Consider the following 27,819-nt stretch of genomic DNA (forward strand, 5'->3'; position numbering starts at 1 on the left):
TCACTTGATAATCTAAACAATTTTGAGAGCAAATAAATGCAAAACCATAACAAAAATGATTGATATTAATGATAACGATTCTCTTCAGATTATGTATGAGAGAAACTACAATCTAGTCTCTGTCTATTTAACCCTTAATTTATGAAATCAAGTTACATGTATTCATGTTTGTTTCCCCCTACCAAGCCCAGAGTAAATTTTGACTACAAATTGGCCAATGCATTCAGTTGTCACAACCCCAGAGTCCAGAAAGAAGAAGGATGAAAGGGGGTTTGCATAATTCCAAGACATCGACATTTATCTTGCAGACACTGTGCTGATCAGTAAAGAAGGCTTGGAAGAAAGAGACCCCCCATGGCCTCCTCCGTAAAAACAAACCATCTTCAAAGCAACAACTAATTTTGAATGGCACAAGTAAAAGAGACTGGTCTTGATAAAGACAGTCATGTCAGGGCGTGTGCATGGAGAAACAACTTCCTTGGAAAATTCAAGTCCGCCCACCAACACTCGTTAATCATTATGTCGGATTACATGCCTTGGCGCACAATCTAATTTGTAAGTGTGAATCACGGCTCTCTCCGTACCCCATTTCCGCCTTGCTCCTTATTCCTCTTTCTTAGAGGAAGACAAGATGGTAAAAAAAAGAAAAATAAAATTGCCTGACACCATTGTGGAGGTGTAGACAGGAAAGGACTTCATTCTGCATACAGGCAGCTGCAGACGACTCGTGAGCAAATCAGGGCGTTGGTGAGGCATCATTCTCATCATCAATTCCATCGCTCTGTTAATCAATTTTTTCCCCCCAAATTCGATCCCCTCTTAAAAATGGTGGGAATTCGGTGACCCAAAACGAGACAGGTGCAGAGAGTACAAGAGCGACGATTATCCAATGTTAAATTCCACTATTAAGAGGCAGGAGGGGGGTTGGGCTCAACTCCGCCTGGGTGGAGCAGCGGGACCCCAGAAGACCAGGGGGGGGGGGGGGGGGGGGGTAGGTGTTTTCGGCAGAGGCCTGCTTCCAATTTGCTAGGCCGATGCCTCCGTGTTTTCCGCACCAGCTCGCTCACACGGAGCACAGATGGCACTGCCCTTCTGCTCTGCAAATCCCCTGCTCCGCATCATTTGGCTTTCCTGGGTGCAACGTCATCGGCCATGCACTCTCAATCAACATACAAAATGGTCCTTTACATCCAATTCTAATTTCATTTTACCACATCTCTGACCAATACACCATGAACATCCTCTTCCACATGAAGGACAGTGGTTTCTGTACATGGATATATGCAGTTCTTTCCAGTCTTCAGTTAATTCCTCCCAAATCAGTCTATTTGCAAGTTAGTGCAGCCTGCCTACTCTGGTATAACAATGTGCCTCAGTCCAACAGGAAGGCCATGGTCACACAGTAGGGATTAAGGGGATTAGATAATCTCTATTCTTTGGCAATTAGTATCCAGACATCTGTACCAATAAAAATTGGCAAATTAACCATTCCAGTGGACATATGCCAATAAGCACTGATAACGATCAACCCCTCACCACTGTAGCCACTAGCCTATTATCCATGATACCCTCTGCACTTCAATTCTTCCCTAGTTGGTTCATGCTGCAATTGTAGTAGAGTAAACTAATGAATAACTTGTTCACATCGCATCCATTTAATTAACAACATCAAAAGCACCAGAATTTTGACTGTCTTTCCACCTCTCACAAAATGCTTCACAGAAGTTGTATCTTTGGAGGGAAGCTGTGATGTGATTTGATTCTGAAGAAGTAAGAAAGCAACTTCCAGAACTGCACTACACCATATACAGGTCTATGAAAAAAACAAGCATTATTTGTTTTATGACAAAGAGGTCATTCTAGCTTAAAAATCCCAGTCCACCTGTGAACATGTTTTCAATAGTGTGCACTCAACTTTGGATAAACTCTGAAACAGAAACTTGCGCACAAACAGAAACAATGCACAATGCATGCAGAACTGAACTCATTCGATCGTTGTTTGTTGTTCACTCGCCTGGCTTCATGAATACTGCAGCAAATATCTAAATAAGGTATTTTATCCCTGCCCAGGCTCATTCTTTATTTTTGTGGTTGCTACTGCAAAAAGGCAGAGAAATGGACAAACAATAGGCCGCCAAATACCACAGAGTTTGAGGGACACTTGAAAGGTTGACAAACTTTTCATCCTTTCTGATATCAAGTTCAGCTTCAGAGTGAAATATTAAAAGTAAACAGAACAAATCCACATTGATTTTGAAAACGATATTACCATCTTTTCTGCTTTAGGAATGCAGTTATTTGAACACTCATATATTACACAAACTTGGGAAAATAGAGTACAATAGAACGTTCACGTACCACAAGCGTATGTCTGTAATTGCATGCATGCTTGTTGTTTGTTTGTTTGTGTGTGTGTGTGTGTGTGTGTGTGTGTGTGTGTGCATTTTAAAAGTTGTTGAATCTGTCAATATGGATTGATCAATTCCTTTATGTCTATAATTTTTCACTCGGTTCTATTTGTATTCTTTTATTTCCAGGAATTCACTGTGCACATTTCAATGATTAAAACAGCTGTATATTGCATGTAATTTGTCTAAATATATGCCATTTACAATTAAAAAAATACACCAAACTTAGGGGTCTGAAGGAAAGAATATATGAAATGCTACTCTTCTATGTGTACATACACTGTATATGTATGTTTGTATGTAAGCATGTGCATATGCTTACATGATTGCACTAATATATCATCCTTATCTGGAATGACGAGACCCTGTACCTGTGAAAGATCATGAATTTTTGTAGGAGAGCAATAAAAAAAGAAAAGAAAAGACAAAAAACTGTTTAATTTTTGCAAATAACATCTATGTTGATGCAAATTAAGGTAGAAACATTGTTTTGGACAATTGAAAGGTTTTAAAGTTCATATCATTATTTTTGATATCGAGAATTGAGTTAGGAGGTATTTGGATACATGTCTATTGAAATACGATAACTTCTTGTCACCCCGTGGAACAATATCCATGCATATGTGTACATGTGTATGCATGTATGATGTACGTATGTGCAAATGTATTCAAGTCTTATGCGCGTGAATATGTACGCACGTGCATTTGTATGCACGTGCATGTATAATTGTATATATATGCCCTATGGTTGGTTTAACATGACATATGTGGTATGGACACTAGTAACCTTGACATAAGGAGTTATGGAGAGATGAGCATTGAAAAAACAACAAAGTAATTAAAGCCCCTTTTGGAATTATGCATTCACACATGAAAAAAAAAATGGATATTGATTTCAGAATGTTGGAGGATAGCCTAATCTAAAGTCATGATGACAAATATGGAAGAAAAAAGAAAAAAGAGAAATTGAAATCAATCATCCCCAAAGCATTTATCACACACATTCCCCTGCACACCCACAATTATGAGATTAGTGAGATCCACAGTGATAGCAGCATTGATCGGTATCTATTGATCGGGTCCGGCGCATTATGACTGAAAGGGCCATAGTGGGACGAGGTAATTAGCTGAAATAAGTCAAGTCAATGCTAAGCCGAGATAGAGGCAGACAAACAGCTGAATGTTTTACTCATCCCTTGTTTCTGTTGTTTCTTTGTTTCATCTGATATGATATCCCATATGTATGTATTATTAGATATCAAACAGTATTATTATTATATTTTTTGATGATATTACATTATATATTTTGAAATACAGCTGTAATTACACAAGACACTATCCAACCTTGAAAAATCTGCTTTAAAGTAATCATACACCACCTAGAGCAAAATGATGTAACTAAGGCAAAAAGAGCAAAGAATCTGTGGTACCTTTATATATTCAGTTGAATGATCATTTAGGCCCGAATTCACAAAGGTGGTACAATCTTGTCCATGGTTGAAACCATGGACGAAGACCGTATTTTTTATGGGGCGCCAAGTGTCGCATGGCCTATTTCATTACGAAATCAGTCATTTCATTAACAAAATGATCATATTGTAACCAAATGACAACATTTCGTCGACAAAATGACCGATTTCATATAGAAATAGGCCATGCGACACTTGGTGCCCCATAAAAATTACAGTCTTTGTCCATGGTTTAAACCATAAACAAGATTGTACCACCTTCATGAATTCGGGTTTATTCTCATGATATTTGTCTTTAATACTGTGCTCACATGAACCACATGGTACATGTATAAAGCCTATATTTGGATTTCAGGATCTGTCACAGCAGGGAGATTTACAATTTTTGACAAGTCATAAAATTCTAGTCACTTTACAGCTATCTTTGTAGTTCATACACACACACTAGTAGACACGTACACATACAAACAAAAAAATCCCATACCAGTTTACATGTATATCAAAAAAATTATTTCAGGTGCAAGAAAAGCCCTACAACATTTAGTACACATACAGTTCATTTGAACTTCTCTTTGCAAAGGCCAAAATCCTGGCATGAATTATTAATATCCAGGTCACATTTCCATCTAAGTAAAATCAGAGACTAGTCTTGGGTAAGCTAATTAATTGAATACTTCCTGCCCGTTAGGCAGCTCATTTGCTATGCGCAGATATAAATATTTTGGTAAAGCACTGCTAAAACATCCATCATAGGAGACTAGCACACAGAAAAATCTAGATTTTTTTCCCATAAATTTGGAAGATAAAGTATCCTTAGACACGATAATCATAAATTTAGCAAGTACGATATGTTTTTTTTTTCTCTCTGATTTCCATAAGCAAATCATTGTTGTATATGGTTCCATGACATTTGCTCCCATGAAGAATCCAAGGGCAAAAATCCAATTGAATATCTACACATATCTACACTCTAAACAAAGCATAACTTCTACCGACAAACACAGCCCTAACCCTGAGTCCTTGGGGGAAAATAAGACCGGAGTAATTGTCACAGGAGCAAATGTTGTGTCCCGTCGTATATTACAGTGAAAGTATCAGTGTCGTAAATTGAAATGCAGAACAAATTATGCAATGTGATAAGATATGGTTTGTAGGCCTAATACATGGATGGACTCAAATATCAATATGGTGTACCCACCAAGATGACACATGTGAGGAATTCAAGATTTTTTTTAAACCAATCTATCTAAGTGAAGATGGAGGTGTGGCACTTCAACTTAAATTCAAGGTAGGTTGCCACGAAACAAACTCATCAACCTCTGTCACTGCACCATGTAGATATATTGCAGAAATCTTGATGAATGTATAAGATACAGAATTCCTAAAACAAGCAGGAAATACACCACAAGAGCATTTCAAATCACTTTAAATAGTAGATGAACTTACACAATTCAATTCCAGAATGCCAAGGAAAACAAAACAAAAACAACAAACACAATCTGTGGAAAAATCACTCACTCAAGAAGAGGGGTGGGCAAAAAATAAAAATAAAGAGGTTTCTGTAGTAAAGATTGACTTACCGATCTTGTGTGTCAGTTAGCCACAGTTGATGGCTGGCAAACACGATTAACAGCCGCAGCTATCCTGAAATAGAACAAAGGAAGGTACAATGTATTACTTCTGGAATCAACGCAAGCAATGGACAAAATGACAAACAGACTGGCCACGCAGTCTCTTCTTGTATAGCCGGTCTGACAGAATGACGGTCGAGACTTGTTTTACTACCGGCCAAAGCACTCTGCCCTGAGAAAGAGAAAAACATACAAAAACTGCGGTGGGACATGGTACCTGCAGATGAGTGCTCTAAACAACCAGCTACATGCATATAAAACCAGCCTTTGCTACTGACTGCTCCAAGATATGTCGCATTTACACAAGAAGCCAATCTGATTGATTTGCTCTGCATTTTGCAGGTCTTCTTATATAGCAACAGAAAGAGAGGAAAGAAAACAACATAATTATGAAAAAAACATTGTAAATGTACATTCTATTGTGGGTGCCTTAATTCATCGGCAGTCATGTAGAACAGCACCCCCCACATTCAGTTCGGGAAAAGCAAAGATTTGAGTTCTCTACCCGATTGTCGGGATGCACTGAGCTGTATAGAGACATGTAGAATAGACTTATACTCAGTATTAGGTGGAATATTGTGTATTTATCAATGGGATATAGAGCAGCCGAGGTCCATGGCTTGGTAAGGTCAAATCCCATTCAAATCATCTACCGACACAGGAAGGGCAACTGTATTGTGATGACAACTAGAAACCAAGACATTTCAGTACAGTAAAACTGCTTTTAACACACTCACGTGCCTGTGTATGTCTGTGTGTGTGTGCTTGCATGTGTGTGAGGATAAGAGCTTATGTATACATTTGTACTGTCATGTGTTATTTGGTGTACACGTATGTCAAAACTTTATACCAGTTTGACGTGAATGGAACTGAATTTCTAGAAGTTTTTTTTCTCGCCTAGTGTCACGCCTAAAAAGCTGATATATTTCATGAAAGACAATAAAGTGGAAGTGTTTGTAAAGCAACTGTGTAAACATTTACATTTTTCTATGATAGCACACCATGTAGATCAGACGCTGACAATAAGCCAAGCTTTCAACCTGATGGACAGGTTCTTTGACAGATTCTGAAATGTTGAGACAGGGAAAGAACTATCAGGGGTGCTGGGGGAAGGATGAAGACTGGGGATGATGATGAAGAATCGTGGCGAGATCCATCTTGAAGGATGGGGGTGGCAGGTGGGGAGTGGCATCCTCTTTAACCCTTTGCCAGCCTAGAGTGTCGATTGACACAGAAATTCTCATATTGTTCATACTGTCCAAAGCTCCTGACATAGACAGGGTTAATCATCATTTCTAAAACTCTCAACTCTAATCGGAGGCACACCACCTGCTTCCAAATCATTGTTTAGGAGCAGCAGGTATTTTCAGCCCTGACTTTTTAGTTGATGTGTTTTTTACCCCCCTCTCTCTCTCTGAAAAGAGGTAAGACAAAAGGGTAGATGGATGTGAGTATCTGGATTCTCTTCAATCCTGGATGGATGAGAGGATGATTACAAGTTGGACAGACAGATGGGAGGATATGAGAGTTTTTTTTTTTGTGGCTTTTTTTTTAAAGCAGGATTGAAGTGTTCTGTAAGAATATAAAGAGACAACTGGGTACAAAGACATGAGCAAAATATTATTTGAATCTCTAAAATTGGCATAGCATCATATAGAATTAAAAACACAAACATACTGTATATGCCATATATTCAGGGGGTCTTCATTTTCATGAATTGGGATTTCCCAATGATTTTGCAAGTGGTTAAATTCTAGATTGTGGAATATAATACTGAACGGAGAAATTCATGTATATGTGCACATCACATTCATATTGGAATCAGAGTCAATATTTTCATGTGTCTTTAAATTTGCAAATAGCACCTGACTCGTGAAATTTGCCAAATTAAAAACCTCACAAAACATTCAGCATATACAGTACACAGTCTGAGAAAGTTTGTGGATGCAAAAAAAGACGCAGATTTGAAACACCTACTTTATCATTCACTGCCCCCCCCCCCCTTAATAGACAAGAGACCCAAGGGTCTAGTGCTCACCTGAGTATCGCAAGTTCACCTTTCACACAGTCACTAATCTAAATTACACACAGCTCTACCAAAATTTGACCAGGCATTCTCAAGTAGAAGATGAAAATGTGCAATTAGGGCCCAAATTTGGACCCCCCCCCCAACTCTAGTATCAATTTTAGCTCTATCCCTTTTGGTTCTAGAGAAGAGCACTTTTTTAAAGATTCCTTAATTTGGGGGGATTGGGCCCCCCTGGGGCCTCCCTGGGTAGAGCATGGTGCCCATTTTAAGAAATTGAGATCATAACCCCCTAGGGATGCTACCTGCCAAGTTTGGTGAACATCCATCATGAGGTTTTCAAAAAGAAGATGAAAATGTACAAATTAGGCCCCAATTTGGACCTCCCCACCCCTCCCCCTGCCCGCAAAAAAAAAAGGGGGGGGGGCACCCCTGGATCTGCTATGAACACACTTGAAAATACAGTTATTAATGTACTCACTCATAGTATTAACTTAGCTCTTTCACTTCTGATTCTAGAAAAGATTTTTAAAGAATCCATAAGTTTGGGAGGTTTGGTCCCTTGGGGCCCTCCAGGTAGGACATGGTGCCCATTTGAACAAATTCAGATCCTATGCCCCTTGGGATGCTACCTGCTAAGTTTGGTGAAAATGGGTCATGAGGTTCTCAAGAAGAAGATGAAAATGTACAATTTAGGCTCCATTTGGACCTCTCCACACCCCCCCCCCCCCCCTGCCCCAAGGGGGGCACCCCTGGATCTGCCATGAACAAACTTGGAACTACAGTCATTAATGTACTAACTCTGGTTCTAGAGAAGAAGATTTTCACAGATTCCTTAATGTTGCCGGGTTTGGGCCCCCCTAGGGGCCCCTGTTTGGGACATGGTGCCCATTTTAACAAATTGAAATCCTAACCCCCTAGGGATGCTACCTGCCAAGTTTGGCAAAAATCAGTCTTATGGTTTCCAAGGAGAAGATGAAAATGTAAAAAGTTTACGGACGACACATGATGGACAACGAACGACGGACGTCCGACGAAGAACGATCGCAATAGCTCACTTGAGCTTTTGGCTCAGGTGAGCTAAAAGATAAGAAGCAATTACCAAGCCAGGCAATCAAAGAAGAAAGTCAAATGGGATTGAAAATGCTAGAAGAGATCAATTTGGTAAATATATCACACGAAATCGATATGGTTGTGTAGCATGTGCAAACTGCTTTACTAACTCTTTGTATGCCACTCCTCGGGTAAAAAAAAATTCTTTAAAAAGCTACTTTACAGGCAATTAATGTGCTATTAATCTGTCACCCACTCTGCCATCCCCCCCCCCCCCCGAACCTCAGCCATGATAAAAGTTTGACAAACCCAAAGATCAGGTGACTGCATTCATGGGACGCAAACAAACAGTGATTCAGTAGGGATCTAATTTGATTTGATTGACTGATCCCATCCTGTGACCACTTTAAGTTTTCAGACATACATGTTCAGCCAGGTGAGAGGAAAACAGAAAAGAAAAAAAGCAACAAAAAGAAAAAAAAGCAGCAGCAACAACAACAACAAGCACTTGCCAGGAGACATACCAGTTAGCACAAAGACACAGAATGGGTTTAACCAGATGAAAAAAAAAAAAAGGAGACATCTGCTATTTGTTGAATTCCTATATAGTATATCTTCCCGTATACAGAAGGAAAATGACGCCAAGCAAGAGAATTGCCTTTGGGAGGCAGGCTGCAGTTCTGTAACTTAGTATGAGAACAAATCAAACTTCTATTGTGTGCATGGGGGATTGATAATTGGGCTATTAGTGCTTACTCCACACCTGTTTAACTCACAGACTCCCAATCTGGTGCAGTAGGAACACTTTTACTCATCTCTTGTTTGATGTTTGGTACCTTAAGAATTTAAAGAGTCTTCTTTTTACGAGTGGGCCGTCTGCCCGAGAGATTAGGCATCGATGCTGCTTACGCAAAATCAAAGTCTCTCAGATTCCGGCGATGAGGATGATATTGTATGGCCATCAATCGTGACATTTTAGAAGGGGGGGGGGGGGGAGGGGATTTGATCAAGCTGGCGTGGCACAGCTCCACACGGGCAAGGGCCGAGCGAAGACCGGGGACAACGCTGCGGAAAATGCACGAAATGAAAATATTGATTTCCTGGAAGATTTCCCTGCAGCTGGGCGAGGACGAAAAATCAATGGCTCATTTGGAGGTCTGTCCCGTCCAATCTCAGGCTGTCGAGGGCCCACCGGTTAGGACTTTATTTAAGGTTTCTGAAGCATTTGAAGCCTGCACAGTAATTTGAGATGATGCAGCCCTTTTTAAATGGCAGTATTTTATCTTGTTGGGATTACACATGAACACATATTTCATGCACAATAGGAACGTAGCATTATCAATCCATAATGGTATAGGCAACATGTGGTGTTCAGCTGCTAAATAATACTAAAAGACATATGAGTCACATATCTTTATTTTGATTTTACTGAGTGCATGTAGCATATGGTAGCCAATTGAAAAAAGTAGTTAAAAAATGACTTATTGATTTAAAAAAAAAAGCTTTTGACATGCTTGGTAAATGGCTCTTACACTTAGTCATTTAATCATGTTTTCCACTAGATATTACATTTGGGTGTTATATGCAATATTGTCATACATTTTATTCCCCCCTGATGAATAATTGAGAGATTGCTGGTTGTTGAAACAAGCAAAAAATCACTCACATACCATTAAGTACTGATTGGTCAGTACCATCAACACTATGTACACCTAGAAAATGATTGCCCACTATTGATCATGTTGTCAGAAATGGAGAATAATTATCTCAAATTGATTAAAATATGCAAACAGCTTACCCTCACTTTGTCTCCAGCCAAAGTGGACGATACAATGATCATATATTTGTTCAATTTGGAATGTTTCCAATCATTTTTTTTTTTGGAACTATCATAGAAACAAAACAGTAAAATGCTCATTCTTATCCTGTCACTGTGGTTCTGGATTTAGAGATTCAACCATTCTCAAAATGTGACACTGCCTCATAAAACCAACAAAAAGTCACCAGACTTGGATATTCAGTTAGGCAGGTGTCTATGGGAAATGCGTGTGGTAGCAAAATCAGTCTGTCCTCAATGGGTTAATAAGGACTGTTTCTGTTTCTGTGTAACTCAATTCAAATGGACTCTCCTAACCGAAGTATTGAAAAGACATGGAAAAGTGCTTACTGAGAAAAGAGTCTCCAAAGTAGAGGGTCTATACAAGCGCTTTGTACCAAGCCATGCTACAATTAACTGTGCAATGAATGGGACCCTCCCCCCCCCCCCCCCCAAAAAAAAAGAATAAGACCTTCGGTCGCGTCACATACCGTCATAGTTTCCCCTTCTTTCTTCTTTCTCTTGTCATGCAGCATTGCAGCTGGCTGGTATATCAAATATAGGAATGGTTGATTCATGTCTTCCATTTTCTGACTCTTTCCCCGTGTATTTTCAATGGAAGCCGGAATGTTCAAACCATAGAATTATGTCGTATTCACATCATCACTCCCCTGTCAAATTGCTATTAGAGCAACTGCTATATAGTGTGCAGCATGTGGTTACTTGTTCTCATTTTATATGTGAGAAGAATCTTCTGTACTCCCCCGAGTATTGATAGTCATTCTCTCTTGTTTATTCTTAGTTTGGTCTTTAGTTGTACCCGTGCTCCTCATCCTGTTCTCCACAATAGGCTTTTGTTGGGACCTACACTCAACAAGCTTTGCTTTTTAGTAGGTTCCATCGTATTTCTCCTTAGCATTCTTTTACTTTGATTGAAAATGACATATCGACTGCTATGTACTATTTTGTATTTCTTTTTGTATATATCCAAGCTGGACATTCTGTATTATCATATTTTGTTATATTTTATGTATTTTCCATCGAGAAATACAAAAATAAAATTGAAATTAAAATGAAATTGAAAAAAAACCAGGAAGTAAAACTCTGCAGCAACAATGAAGGGATTATGAAATTAAGCTGAAATTGATTATGCTCTATTAACACATTCTATACATACCTAGTACCAACTTTCAAAGCAGTAGCATCATCCTTTCAAAAGTTATTAGAGTTTAAAGTGAAGAGTGTGTGAAGAGTTTTCAAGAAAATTTGAAGGGGGCACTCTAAGACACATCTAATCACACTACTCTTCAAAAAAAATTTCAATAAAAACTGCTAAGAAAACAATTTCCCCTTTGTTTTATATTCTGAAACTTTGCCATAATGTAGAAGAAGTCCTGCCCTTTCAGAAAATATGGAAAACTCAGGATTGACAATATTGACCCATTTCAGCTATTTTTAAGCCCGCAAACACAATCAGTGCAAGCAACTTTTTGTTAGTTTTGTGATGTACGGTCACAAATTGTCTAAACGAGTCCCAATTTCCAAAATAGTATACTTACAAAATATATATGGCATACAGTATTCTTGAACAATATGTAATATGAAGCTGAATAGAGCAGGCATACCTAAGCAATTATGTCACAGTCTTTTTGTTATAGCTTGGGTTCAAACCAGGTGCAAGCATGGCTAGCAGCAAAAGTGTTCACAGACTGAGCCAGATGAGCTTGTTTAGAACCAGTTTCCATGGCAATGAGTCGCTATGACATCACACTTTGGTACTCCATGGTTTGGAGTTGAGAACTTGACTTTCTGTCTTCATGGACTATGCATCACTCAATCAATGAGCTCTACAACGCCTTTAGATTTTCCCCACACAAGCTGAGTTGTAGATACACCTTTGATTTTCAATATCGAAAGCACGCTAAATAAAGCTGCTAACGATCCAAGCTCATGGGAGACCTTTATCATTCCTAAATTGTCTTTTTATCCATTCATGAACCTTTCAAAAATGTATTTTAACATGAGGCAAATCTCTCGTTAGAAGAAGCTACACCCCTGTAGACAATGTCAGTGTATATCTTGGCAATCAAGGACTTAAAAACCAAAGATATAAAACACCTGTTTCTTGACCCTGGCCTAATCTAAGCATCAGTCACTGCCTGGGGGAGGGGCACCCGCGAGAGGAGGAGATTGTTTTGGTTTTGGCATGGGCTATGTAGCTCCATGGTGCGTGTGTGTGTACGTGTGAGTGTATACAATCAGTATTAATGCTCTCCTTCTTATTCCTGTATTTTCGTTATTCATGGTCACATTTTTTCGTTAGAAATTTCAAACGGATGACTATAGAATTTCTCAATTGAATATAAAATTGAAAACTTTAGAAAGAATAGAGAAAATTGAGTTCACTTTGAATGGTCTGCCACAGGCTGATATCCTTATCATGCTCTTACGTAATATGACAGCTGTTGTAGTCATTAAACCCTGGCTTGGCCTCCAGGTTTGCCACGCCTGAGTAGAAAGTTATTTTGCAATGGGCAAATACATATCCTCCCACTTCTCAAACGAGGACTCGTTAGGGGGGTATAGCACCCCATCAGCTTCGTTTGCCAACGGGGTCTCGTCTCAAACGGGGGTTTGACAAGAATGATTACGCATGTACAACAGTCATCCCATCAAGTAACTTTGCTATTTGTGACAGCCCCTTTAACATGTGTTTGTTTTAATCATGTTTGTAAACAGCATGCATCAGTGAGTCTTGTGGCAAGGTGAAGAAAATGAGTGTAATTATGATGTATTTCATCGCATGAAAACAGAGTCCGAGTCATTTTAGACAATGCAACTGTACATGAACGATTCATTCTTTTAGCTAATCACTTTGAAAAAAATATGAATCGATGATATATCAATATATATATGACAATATTATCATATATAACAATAATCTTCAAATTTTTCATTGTATACCACGTTTATTTATTATGCATTTCATGTTAAATGCATTTTGCTCCCTTGTTTTTTTTTTGCCCATTTTTTGCATCATGAAAAGTTGCAGAAATAACTGAACTTTACTTCACTTCACTGATGTCATACCACTTTAGCGATATTTCCAATGCTCTATTCTGTCCCATCCAATCTACTTCTTTGATTCTCATACTCTGCAATGTTCTTACACACGATTCTACAGTTGGAATCCCATACACAAATGCACACATACACGCACGCGCACACACACGCAATGTGCATGCACGTATACATAATGCAATGAAGAGAGAGAGTGTCACGGAGAAAAAAAATATGTAAAAAATCCACAAAAACACAAAGAAAATTTAGAAACAGCTTGAGAAGAAGAAATCTGCTGGGTGAAGGGAGGGCTTTTAACAACAAATGAAGTTTAGACGGTAAACACAAGATTGCTTACTTGACATCGGAGACGATTTGTTTTACGCCCATTTTCTGCACCCAGTATCCCCACCACTCCACACTCTGCCTTCCCATCCACAAATCAATACCGGGCTGGGTTACAATGAAAAGTGGTATATAAACTCTTTCACTACTATACAACCTACGTAGCAATGCCCATTTCACACCAGCAGCACTCTTTGACTCTTGTTACGGTCTTCTACTCTGCACTAGAATGAGCCCAGTTCACACTAAGGAAAACATCCTCCTGTAATTTCGTTCTTTCGAATAGTCATATCAGCTACTACCATCACAAAACTACCAGCATCATGAAATCCTGACACTGCATACAAACTTATTGCTGATGTTCATTATGTGAGCATTAATCAAAAGCCCTGACTTTCTTATTTGCATTGTCCGAAACAAAGTCTTCTGAAATTAACCCTGGCATGGTCTGAAAGCTCTTTGGTGATTCCTATGCACCATTAGTGGTCAAAGAAACAGAGTGGAAATGTTTCATCAACCTTGGAACACATAAGAATGTTCTGGTGAATCAAATAATTAATGAATAATTAATGGAACAATTGAAAAATGCATATGGCATATGCATACAAATTATAACAACCATAACATGAATGTCTCACAACTCTGCTTACAGTACGTTATATCAGCACATAAGAATTCTACGAAAATATAGTCTTAATAAAAAATTCAGTTACTTTAATGCATTATTTTTACCAAAGTCATCTTAATTTATACATTTTTTATATGCATGACACAATTTTCTCCTCTTAAATGTGTCACAAAAACAGAAAAGAATGAGAATGTATTCACATGAATTGTAGACTATAATGGAAAGATATGTGGAAAACATAAAAACTTTATGCAATGACAGAACATATATCACAGCAATTTCCACGATTTCATTTTCACACTACGTGTAGTTTCATATTGTGCTGAAATGTGCAAAAAATTTCCACTTTTATGGTATTAAAGTAATCTTTTGCTGAAAGTTGTTAAATGAGGTCCTAATGACTAAATTCTATATACAGCAGTGCGAGTCATGGATATCACAAAGTAATGGTGTAAACCTAGTACTACACAGTGGTGTAAATGAAGTCACCTATGTGACCATTATGTGACTGTGCCTTACAAAACTAACAAGAAAGTCACATGACCTGATTTATTTGAGGGCTAAGAATAGGTAAAATGGGTCACCCTTGTCAATCTTTGGTATTCTATACTGGTATTTTTTGAAAGAGCAAGTCTTCTTCTGCATGATTTTGAAGTTTAAGATCATGGAATGAAAGGGGAAAGAAGGATTTTTTTTGCAGTTTTTCTAAAACATTGTTCACAATGAACACAATGCAAAAAAAAAAGAACAGAAGAAAAGAAAGCAAATCAAAATTACAATAAATCTGAACAAATACATGACACTCATTGAAATACTGATTTATTCAAACTGTGCTATTTGGATCTTGCACTCAACAGATGTCACTGTTTGCGAGTGTATACATGAACAAAAACAATGCAACAAGACAGGCATGTTACAAGTCCATTGATGCAGTAAATAAAGTTTGCAGTGGTTGTTGAACCCTCATAAGCCATCATTTCATAACTTTGGATGGGCGGGGGGGGGGGGGGGGGTAATGGAGAGGGAAAAAAATAAAGCAGAAAGGGAGAGGATAACTCACTATGGTGGCACGGGAGCATCACATGCCTTTCCCGCTTTTATACCATTTCCTCGCATTATTTTCACAGCTATCGATTGGGGAGTAGGTAGGTATTCAACAACTTTTCTCCCCTTTTTCAGTGGGGTGTTCTTGGGAAGTACTGGGGAGTGCTTGAGGTCGATCGATTTGCAAGACACCGGAGAGAGAGCCGAGAGGGGAAAGAGAGAGAGAAAGGGAGAGGTAGAGAGGGAGAGGGAGGGAGAGTGGGCACGGACGGATGCATGCCGTGTTTTGCGCTGCACGCTATAGTCCCCATCGGACGAATCCCCATGATGGGTCTTGCATAAACAGGCACGCTCTCTTCAATGCGGACTCCACTTATATCATCGGAGCTTTCCAAGATTATGTATCTGTGACTATACCAAGCATGTGCTAAGTTTTGTTGGTTTTAGGGTTTTTTTTCCTCCATTGGTCCATTGTACACATTCTACCTTGCTGAATTTTCAGTTATATCTAAAAAGATATAATAAGTTATGAAAACAACTTATGATAAGTGAGAAAGGTGAAATTACACAAAGGAAATTCATGCTACTTTACGGACATACAATTAAAAAGGAAATCGCAGACTTTTTTGACAGTGCTTCTTGTACTTTTCTCTTTACCTTCAGTGCGGTGTGATGCTTTTACAACAATACCAGCAGCATTTATATATACTGGTCATATCTGACATCGGATTGTAGCATTTTTGTAATTAACATAAGTCAGTACTGTATAAAAGTGAGCATTTCTGTGTGAGTGATTTTTCATGCTTAACCAGGTGAAAGGAATATTGCATGTTTTTGATTTTGCAGAATCTAAAAAAAAAAGTGGTATGACATACATCAAGCAACAAATTAGTGATATTTTATTTTTATGTGTCATGTTGGACGAACATTTCTCACTGTAAAGATATGGTATATGTTTTTGTCTTTGTCAAACTACTATTTCTTGATCTTTCCAGTTCATATGTTTGTCTATTGTAGGGGTGGCTATAAATACAGCATTCCAAAAAAGGGACATTTTTCTTTTCCTTCATCTGATGTTTTCAACTTGTTGAACATTGCACTCATAGCCTCATGAAATGCCACTGCTACCCAGCAACATTTGTGGAGGCCTCAAAGCATCGAGAAAAAAAAATGTAATGCACAGTAATTTTCATGGAACGTTGCCCCCCCCCCCCCCCCCCCCTGAACAAAGACAATGCGATACTTGCTTCTAATCCAAAGCTTAGAAACCATGTATGCAGAATGTGTCTTAACCTGTTGAGGATGGGCTGATCTACAACACTCATTTCCAAAGACACCTGCCCGAGTATACTCATCCTCAACAGGTTAATGCCAAAACTTTAAAAGCTTGAAAAGACAGGAGGTGGCCTGCATGCTGACCACTTCTGTGGCCGGCGTAATGCAATGAGTAAGGTCAGAAAAATGAGGTACTTGATTGAAAAACTGGAAAATGGAAATAAAATGCCCAAGACTGGGTGATAAAAGTCAGACCGACTTGTCAAGATTTCATTACGTAAAGTGTGGACATACATGTACATGTAGCAGAGACTCCCAACTCTCCCGCTTTCGACAGGAGATCTCCCGCCGAAAGTCCATTTTTGCAAAATCCCCCGTTCTCCCGCTTGAGATATAATTTCTTCTGCCCCGGCTCTGTGTCTCCCGCTCGAAATGATTTCTTACTTATTGTGAACTTATGTTGAAAAATAAGCCTTAGATAGCACGGAGAGAGAATCTAGAACCCTAGAACTTTGCGCTTTGCGAACATCAAGTTAGAGTCTCTCGTTCGCTCGGGGTTTCAGGCAGGAGAATCCAGATCAGAAGGGGCTTGGGGTTGGAGTCTCTGATGTAGGATGCATAAAATGTTGTTATCATTGTCAGCCGCATGTTTTGGGTCGTAACCCTTTCTGTACCAGAGACTTCAGACTGTGTGTACAATGCTATGGGGTTTTCTGTGCCAATCAGCACCTAAAGCACACAAAGGGTTAATCATGGGCTGCAGACGACACAGGTCATGTGACCAAAAGAAGAGTCATTGCCCGACTCATTCATCAAAATGATTATCAGGAATGATAAAGCATGCTTCGTACAGCATGGTTGACCATGCAATGTGATGACTCAGACTTATTTGTACCGTCATCTATCCATTCCTCCCCCCTTTACTTATCTTTTTCTCTTTTACCCGTTGAGGATGACTTGATTTTGTTACAACACATGTTTCCCATATAAATCTGCCAAGTATACTCAGGACTAGTCTTCAGTGGGTTAAAAACAGAACCTAGATGGAGTAGATGCTCTCTCTTTCTTTTTTGCAACACTGCATGGTCATTTGTTTAAATGATAATTGCAAATCATGTCTCGTGATTAAAGAAATACTATCAACAGATTAGATATATCATTCTTACAAAATAGAAAAAGAAAAGAAAAGAAAGAGAATGCAAAACTGTTCAACAGGGTTCAAACAAAGGCTGCTTGGCAGAGTCTTTGTAGTCATTTCTATTCATTCGTGAATTCTATTTGTTTGTGAAGAGACAATAGAATTCATGACTCAATATCTTATGATAACAGTATGCATGACTTCTCGGTGCATGAGTTTTTTCATTAAACAGGCCACGAGGTTTTGACGTGAGACACAATGAATAGACAAAAGAGATATTTGTCTTGCAATTATTGGGAAACTGGCTGCCGACTTTCATGGCTGGCTTATGACAATTTCACAGATGAATGAAATTACTGAATCATTTGGTAATGTGAACCACGAGTGACCCCAACATCACAATATTCTGATATAGTTGCAAAAACCTAACGCAATGTCCACAGCATAGTCCACAGTGCATCAAACAATTTTGACCTCAAAGCTGATGATGAACGAGTTGCAGATCTGTGAAACACGCTGGATTTCCACAAGGAAAAATTGGTCAAAAGATGACATTTTCTTTGTCAGAACATCTCTCATTCATGACATTTCACAAATACATCACGAACTCACAAACCACACCCGTATTATGTTTACCAGAGCAGAAATGAATGCAAGCATTATTATGATGTCATAGTTACTTTGAGAGGATCACTCAGTCAAGAGATGGTAGGAGTTCTGTTTGCTACAAATGTATTTAAAGGACAAGTTCACCTTCATAGACATGTGGGTTGAGTGAATGCAGCAATATTAGTAGAACACATCAGTGAGAGTTTGAGCAAAATCGGACAATTCGTTAAAAAGTTATGAATTTTTGAAGTTTCTGCTCAGTCACGGCTGGATGAAAAGACTACTATAGCTTGTGATGTCACATGAGTACAACGATATAAAGGAGGAATAAAGAAAATTCAACATATTTCCATTTTTCTCGCATAGCAAAAGAACACTTGACTTCTCTCTTTCAGAAGGCAGGGGGAATAATATTACCCTTAACATACGTCAATAGCAAGTCGAAGAACTGTGCACTTTATTCAAAAAGTAAAGTTTTGTGAAATTCTCTTTTTATTTTCCTTATATACATGTAGTTGTACGCGTGTGACATCATACACTGTAGTAGTCTTCTCTTCCAGCAGTGACTGCGCAGATACTTAAAATATTCATAAGTTTTGAACGGATTGTCCAATTTCCCTCAAACTTTCACTGATGTGTTCTACTAATATTGCTGCATTCTCTCAATCCTTATGTATATGAAGGTGGACTTGTCCTTTAATTTCATTCTACAGTCCCTCTTTGAGAGGATATAATAATAAAATGAAACATTCCAGAGCTTCAGAAGAGCCTTTCTTGTTCTTAGCAGAGCCATTGCATTCCCAACAAAAATATGTTGACAAAATAAAAGTATAACAGTGACATGTAATGCTGTCAGGAAAAACATTTTCTCTTTTTATTCACATAATCCACCAATCACGTCAAGAGAAGACCGCAACAGAGAGTAGCTATACTCCTAACAAAAATATATTGATAAATAAAACAAAAGCATAACAGCGACATGTAATGGTTTTCAGGACAAACATTTTCTCTTTATAGTCACATAATCCACCAATCACATCGAGAAAAGATTGTATCAGAGAGCAGCAGATATATGAAACACAAAGATGTCCTCAATTGTCCTCAAGGATTGGTTGAAAAGGAGAGCAAGGCAATCTACTTACTTCATAAACAAAACATACAGGCCAGTAGGAGATTGACGCTAATTGTGGCAGCTACTATCATTTCCACAAAATACAAAAAAACAAAAAATGTTGAAATGTTACAATTTCAAAAAAAGAGCAGCACACACACACAAAAAAGCAGGAGGCAAAATAGAGATAAGGACCTGCCTCCATCTCATTAGGGGAGGGTAGGGAATAACAGGTGCTTGTTTATTTTCACTGACCTTTTTCCCATAATACAGGCCAGGCGCTGTGGCCGTGCATCCGATTCTATGGGAAGCAGCAAGGAGACGCAACCCATACCGTGCATCTCTCTCTCTCTCTCTATCTATCTCTCTATCTCTCTATCTATCTATCTCTTTATCTCTCTCTCTATCTGTCTATCTATCTATCTATCTCTCTATCTCTCTCTCTATCTATCTATCTATCTATCTATCTCTCTATCTCTCTATCTCTCTATCTATCTATCTATCTCTCTATCTCTCCCTCTCTTTCTCTATCTATCTATCTATCTATCTGTCTCTCTATCTCTCTCTCTCTCTATTTATCTATCTCTCTCTCTCTTTCTATCTATCTCTCTCTCTATCTCTCTGTCTCTCTGTCTCTCTATCTCTCTCTATCTCTCTCTCTCTGCCTATCTATCTATCTCTCTCTCTATCTATCTATCTCTCTATCTCTCCCTCTCTTTCTCTATCTATCTCTCTCTCTCTATCTCTCTGTCTCTCTCTCTCTCTCTCTATCTATCTCTCTATCTCTCTTTCTATCTATCTCCCTTTCTATCTATCTCTCTCTATCTCTCTATCTCTGTCTCTCTGTCTCTCTATCTCTCTATCTCTCTATCTCTCTATCTCTCTATCTCTCTATCTCTCTCTCTCTATCTATCTATCTATCTATCTATCTATCTATCTATCTATCTATCTATCTATCTATCTATCTCTCTATCTATCTATCTATCTATCTATCTATCTATCTATCTATCTATCTATCTATCTATCTCTCTCATAGTAGTCTGGCATTTACAAATTGTATATGCTCCTTGTAGAATTACCAATGCATGATATTAGATTTTTTCTTTTAACATTTTTAAAGATTCTGTTAAAACCGATGTGGATATATAGAATGCAATAATGTTTGTGACGAAACTCTGGCTGCTTGTTATGCATTTCAAGGACATTTCAAATGAGTGCATGTCCCTATTATACCTACTGTCTAGGCAACTGTCATTATCATTCATTATGGCATTTTTTTTTTACCCAAGAGTAAAATTACACACAATGAATCATCAAAATACCAATCAGTATGCAAACAATGGACAATAGCACCGTATATTGATATCTTCGTGGCAGTAGAGCATGAGTGTGCAACGCATGAACACTAATTTGCATCAACAGATACGAACAGCAACCTGGTTGAACTTGATACACCTTGTTACTTTGATTACAGGCATTACAAAGCAAGTCAAGTTTCACACAATATGGACATGAATTCCTTCATAATAAAAGGGAAGTATAACTACTGCTTTTTCATTTTTTTTTTGGGGGGGGGGGGGGTACTGATTTCTCAAAACTGGGCAATGTCTTTTTTTTTGTGAGCATCAAGCCAATATCATGAATATCCCATTTTCTTTAAAACTCCTCTTCCCTTTCCAATACATATCATTTTCCCTACGGATTTATACCTTTTTTCAGTCTTTGTAAATCTATGAATGTTACATTCTGCCAGAAAAACAAATATCTTGATTTGATATTGATTTATTCTGGTACGTGCATTATTGATTCATGCTCATCAAAAATCAAATCAGCCATAACTCAAAGGCAGCTTGTTTGAGCAATCATCATAACATCATAATGTCTGAGTCCAATAGTCAGTGAGTTTGATGCATTATGACATAAGGATATTCATAGTTTGTAGGGTTTGCTGTCTTAGTGTGCATGATTTTGTTTTTGCTTTGCCTTGCTTTGCATGAATGAGTGTCAAAAGAAAGTAGACATGAATTCAGGAATGTCAATATTCATTTTCATTTTGTAACACTGCCTTTTATATGACATGAACAGATTTGATGAAAACATCTGCTTGTTAAAGGTATGTAATGATATTTGGTCACAATTTGTGACAGATTCTGTGAAAACCAAATATGCCTGTCTTCAACAGAGCGAGTTAGGTAGGCGACTATCCCAATGTACATTACACTCTGGAATCACCAGTGCCGCATTTGTAGGCAAACACAAAAAAGCATCTGGTAATGTTTGTTCTCGATGTGCATCACTCGGGAATGCAGGAGCACCTAATGACAATTAGATGTGTACATAGCTTCCCGATTACCATGGTAGTGAGCTGATGGGTCTATTTGTGGGCGATCCTTGACAGGTGGATGTGGGGGGTGGGGGGAGGTTGTTGGAGGTGGATGGTAGTTGGTGGGATACGGGTATATGGATTGGGGAAAAGGGTGGGGGGGGGGGGGAAGAGGATAGGAAGGTAAAGGAGGAGATAGATGGTGTTTGGAGGGATACCAGAGGATATATGGATTGGGAAAAGAGAGGGGGAAGCGGGAAGTGGATAGGGAGGTAAAGAGGGAAGAGAATGTTGGAGGTGGATGGTGGTTGGAGGGATACCGGTATATGGACTGGGGAAAGAGAGGGGGAGGGGGAAGAGGATAGGGAGGTAAAGAGGAAAGTGGATGTTGCAGGTGGCCTAGGAGGATGGGGAGACGGATGGATGGATTATACAGGAGTGGATAAGGGAAGGGTGGGGTGATGAAGGGAGTGACCAACAGGCATTGGTTAGTGGGGGGAGGTTGTTGGAGGTGGATGGTGGTTGGAGGGATACCAGTATATGGATTGGGGAAAAAAGAGATGGGAGGGGGAAGAGGATAGTATAAAAGGGGGAGGTGGATGTTGGAAGGGGCCTAGGAGGATGGGGAGATGGATGGATGGATGAATGATACAGGAGTGGATGAGGGAAGGGTGGGGTGATGAAGGGACTGAGCAACAGGCATTGGTTAGTGGGGGATGTTGTTGGTGGTGGATGGTGGTTGGAGGGATACCGGTACATGGATTGGGGAAAAGAGAAGGCGGGGGGGGGGGGACGATACAGAGGTTAAGGAGGAGTAATAAATGTATGCGGTATCTTTGCAATGATAATGATTTTAGTTCTACATTATCATAAATATTAAAGCCTCTTAATTCTCATAATTAGTCAATTAATAAAAAGAAACCAAATATGCCACATGCCACATGGAAGGAGATATCTTGGAAACAATAAAACATTCTCAGAGGCTTCTCTCCTTAAATCTGAGAAAAACTGGCTCAGTGCAATGCCAAACATATGAGTGAGAAGTGCATCCGGGTGAAAGGTTTATCTTCAGGTAGTAATAACTTTTACATGTATGTCAACTACAGTACCAATTATGGTAGTACCCATAATCATCATCATCATCATCATCATCATCATCACCATCATCATCACCATCATCATCATCATCACCATCATCATCACCATCATCATCATCATCATCACCATCATCACCATCATCACCATCATCACCATCATCACCATCATCATCACCATCACCACCACCACCACCACCACCACCACCATCATCATTTACATCATTATAATATCACTGATAATATTTATTATGATAAACATAGAAAATGATCATGATCATTAGAATGAGTATCTGATCAATGTTGGAATGCCACAAGAATAGTTTCTTTCTTGTCTGGCACAAAAGATCGCAGAAGATACATTCCATTATTTCTCTGAACAACAGACACTGACCCACGCCCATTCCACGTCTTGTCTCTTTTCATCCCTCGACCATTCTTTATCATCAAGACTTACAGCCGAGTGAGGAGGAGGGGGAGGAGTGCTCCGACGCTATTAAAGTTAAGGCATCTTTCATCTCGCTGGCATCCGTGCATCAACCATCACAATGGCTCCGGCAGCCGCCGATGAAAGGCATCGTCGTGGTGACGACGATGCCTCACTCCGGCTGACCTTTCCAGAGTGACCCCCACGAGGGAAACCATCACAATGGGTAGCCAGCATTTGAATGTGTTTAAGATGGCTGGCGTCCAAGGCTCTCTCCCCCTCACGAAACGAATCGCAGCGATCATAGCACGGTCTGACACTTGTCCTGCCACAGACAGTGACAGGTGGTAGCAGCTGGCTGTGGGGGGAGGGGGCATGGGGATGGGATAATGGGATGAGATGGGGAGGGACTGGTATGTCATCAGACAGCTTTTGAATGCCAGGGGGTTAGTAAAAATCACATCATCCCACACACTGGACTGCTATTAGAGGCTACACAGAGAATTGGCAGCAGCATTTGCCTCAGCATGCATTGCTGTAGTTGACAATTGCCCAGCGTATTAAAAATCCACATAATACCACTTACATTAACCCGTTGAGAATGGGCTGGTTTTGCTACAACAGGCATTTCCCATACACACTGGCCTGAGTTATATACTCGGGACTCATCCTCAATGGGTTAAAGGAAGAAAATGCATGACAGACGAAGACTTAAACTATGTAAGAAGAAAGCACTGTTGGAGAGCACATAATGTTTAATACAATACCATCATTTTCCAAAATCTTGAAGTCATACTAAACCCTATCATATCACACAAATTCAGAAAGAAAAAAAAAGGACTTACATGAGCATTACTTAAGGAGGAAACATTTACAGAAGTCTATTTTCTTTTCTTTTTTTAATATGTGTATCTTCCACATTAAGCTCACAGCTTTGTTTACTGTTTTATTTATTCAGGTACCGGTACCAGTACTTGCTATGACTCAGGGAATAGCTTTTAGTATGCCCGCTGCAGAAGAAGTTACCCTAAAATAATATATCAACCCGTTGAGGCTGATTTTGCTACAACACGCATTTCCCATAGACAACTGACCGAGTATACTCAGGACTCGTCCTCAACAGGTCAAACAACCCGGCATGTAATAGAATGAAGACATATATATACAAACATGAGATATCTACATGAGATATCTACATGAGATATGAACCAATCCATTATGTGGAATCTATGCACAGACGATCTCCCGACACCAAATGGCCTCAAGTATTGAACAAAATGATATAAGTGGTACATGAAATGACAAATGTAAAACCGGAAACATTTGCGAATTAGAGCCAATGGCATGACACTTTCGCCAATTGCTGATCATGACGGCCGGCGTACAGCTTTGTACTGACATTCAATGCAATGAGTAAAAAAAAAAAAGGAACAACTTGTGTGCATTCTCATTTTGCAAATCTTGGCTGCACGCAAAATTCATGAAAGTTTCATGCATGCGAAACTTCCTGGTTTTGGAAGTTATAAGAGAGAAAGAGTGTATAAAACTTGTATGTACATCTGCAATTAAACTGTATCTTGGAAATATTGGAATTTGTAATTTGTGTGCGAACAATTTCTACACACCGAACGGTCTGATGAATTTTTGATAATACAGTGAGATATTAAGAAGCTAAGACACATACATTACACTCATCTGTAATTTAAATGTAGCTTGAAAATTTCGCAAGTAACCTTAAAGATGGCTATTCGGACTTTTCTAAACAGAAGACATGGCTAATGAAGCAATTACTCGTAATGCAAAAAAAAAAAGAGTGGTACAAATGTGAGGGAGAGAAATAAAGAAAGAAATAGATAGAGAAAGAGAAATAGGGAGCAAGAAATATATGGAGAAGAAGATTATCAAATATTCAGCTGCAATTCAAGTGTATATACAGCGAAACGATTCACATGAGGAAATGTTTCCATACGCATTCCCACCATTTAACACTGATGCACTGCTAATGTGTAATTGAGTTTGGCGAATCGCATGTTTTATGCATAAATGCCAAGACGGGGGCATGCGGCTCATACGCGGCGGCATCATGGCTCGCCAATACCCACAAGCCCGCTTTGCACGGAGCGCGAAAATGAGGGAGCGGGAGAGTGTACAAAGAGAAACATGTTGTTTGCCTCACCACACAAATAATGCATGTCATATTCATACTGGTGTGTTTACGGGCACATGTAGGCCGAGTAAAAAGACCCTAAAGAGTAGGAGGAAGGGGGGGGGGGTGTTGAGGAGGAGGAGGCAGTTAATGCATAGTGACGGCAAAGTTTGTGCCTACAAAATCATTCCACATCTACATGAAATCCATCTAATTTCATGGTTTGGCAGAGGAGGTGAGAGATGTAATGTTCTTGAGTATGGTAAATGGCATGTAAGCTGCTTTGCATGAATTAAAGATCAGCAGCTGAATAAAGTATGTATCTGTACTGTACAGTCTCCATGTGGATTATGTTCATGTACATACTGTACTCCTAGGTATATGTGTTTTTGCATTTTTTCTTTTTAATATCATGAACTTGAGGCTGCGGGTAATATACTTGGGTGTCATTTGAACACCAGTCAATACAGCAATTTTGTAATCCTGTATCATGGTGTTACGAATCCTGTTGAGACATAATTCACGATATAGCATATGTTCCGTATATTCCATTTTTATTCCATTTTTATTCATTCATCTTTATGTATTGTATCGATTTACATTTGAATTAATGTTGAAAGTAAACTGAGGCTCTATATCATGTCTGCTTCTCGTCCTCGCTCTATCCTTGTTCTTTTCGTCCTTGCTCGACGATCGGCCTCTGTCATCGTGCCATCCTTGCTACTTTACTTTCTCCTGCTTCTCGTTTTCTGCTGACTATTATTTCTCCCCCACGCTTTCTTTTCATTTCTGCTCGCTTGCACTTTCGTCTCACCTTCCCTCGAGATTTCTCTGACTCTGCAACTTCCGCGTCCGCGAGCAGTGGCCTCGTGTCGTAAAAAGCAAGGACGCCGCATGCGACCTCGCTCTTACGTAACGAAAGGACGCGTCCGCATGCGACCTCGCTCTTACGTAACGAAGGGACGCGTCCGTATGCGACCCCAGCTAAGGACAGGGTCGCGTGAGGACAGGGACACGCAAGGCCACGCCCTCGTCCTCATGATGGACGGCGACAGCTGGCCGTAAGGTCAGATTGCTTTCTCCCAGCAAGGCCACTCTCGCGGCCGCTAACAGGTGACCTCAGTATAAATAGACTTGTTTATGCCTAGTTGAGGAGTCTTTTCGTTTAGGAGTTTCAGCATGTAGATCAATAAGTTTTGTTCGTTGTAATGTTCGTGGTGGAAATAACTTTCTTCACAAATAAATTGGACAAACTCCATATGATGCCTCCTGTGGTCTTTGTGACTTGTGACTCTAATACTTCTTGTTCCGCAATACCTTACAATTAATTACATAATTTCCAGTACACTGGCTAAACCGTAGGCACGCTTACTAACTACATAACGGATTTTGAGGAGAGTAAGCGAGTAAAGGAAGCCAAGTATCCTCAGCTTACCAATCGCCCTCTCCACACCAAAATTTCGTTACACTGGTGGCAGCGGTGGGATTCCTTGAACTTCAACACGTGCCTCTATTAATTTTCAATTTTAAATGAAATTTCTGAGACTCGAACTATGGCTCGGAGGAAACTTAGGAAAGCGGAGATGGAGAAGGAAATCAAACGTCTCGAGAGCGAGTTGGAAGAAGCCAACAAACACCTACCGCACGACTACGAACACGAGTTTGAACACGACCGGCATCACGCAAGAGAGACTGACAAGCAAGGGACCCGGGCGGCTTCCACGCGTGTGACTGTTAGCCTCCCCCCGCAAGAACATTACGATGGACAAGGCAGACCGTGGGAAGGTTTCATCTTCTCGTTTCGCAGCCTAGCTCAAGCATGTCAGTGGGACGAGAGGGAACAGCGCTTTCGCCTGTTAGCGTGTCTTCGCGGAGACGCTGCGGACTTTGCATTTCAACAGCTGAGCGCGGAGGTAGTCAACGACCTCGACAAGCTCATCGCAGCACTGGGGAGCCGGTTCGCTGCACGAAAGACCCCAACGGCTTTTGTTTCGCAACTGGAATCACGTCGGCTTGGGCCAAAGGAGACAATTTCCGATTACGCGGCGGACATCCGACGGCTGACAACCTTTGGCTATCCAACCGCGGATGCTGCGACCATGGAGATGATTGCCACACGGCACTTTTTGCGAGGGCTAGGGGACAACTCGATGTCGATGACAATTGGTATGCAGGAGCCAACGACTCTGCAAGAGGCTAGGGATATAGCCGAAAGA

The 27,819-nt window shown here is 39.7% G+C and overlaps 1 protein-coding gene across 2 annotated transcripts in view; it reads right to left on the reverse strand.

The window, feature by feature from the left end:
- The window catches only part of LOC139711151 (potassium voltage-gated channel subfamily KQT member 1-like), a 321,837-nt gene that overhangs the window by 137,282 nt on the left and 156,736 nt on the right, over positions 1–27,819 (reverse strand). For both annotated transcript variants that reach the window (XM_071623068.1, XM_071623069.1), the window contains one exon: positions 5,458–5,521. The gene's annotated coding sequence lies outside the window, so the exon portion shown is untranslated. The remainder of the gene's footprint in view (positions 1–5,457; positions 5,522–27,819) is intronic.

The sequence above is a fragment of the Diadema antillarum genome, unplaced genomic scaffold, assembly GCF_040938485.1.
Source record: "Diadema antillarum isolate AM-2024a unplaced genomic scaffold, OU_Dant_1.0 seq00001619_RagTag, whole genome shotgun sequence".
Lineage (NCBI taxonomy): Eukaryota > Metazoa > Echinodermata > Echinoidea > Diadematoida > Diadematidae > Diadema > Diadema antillarum.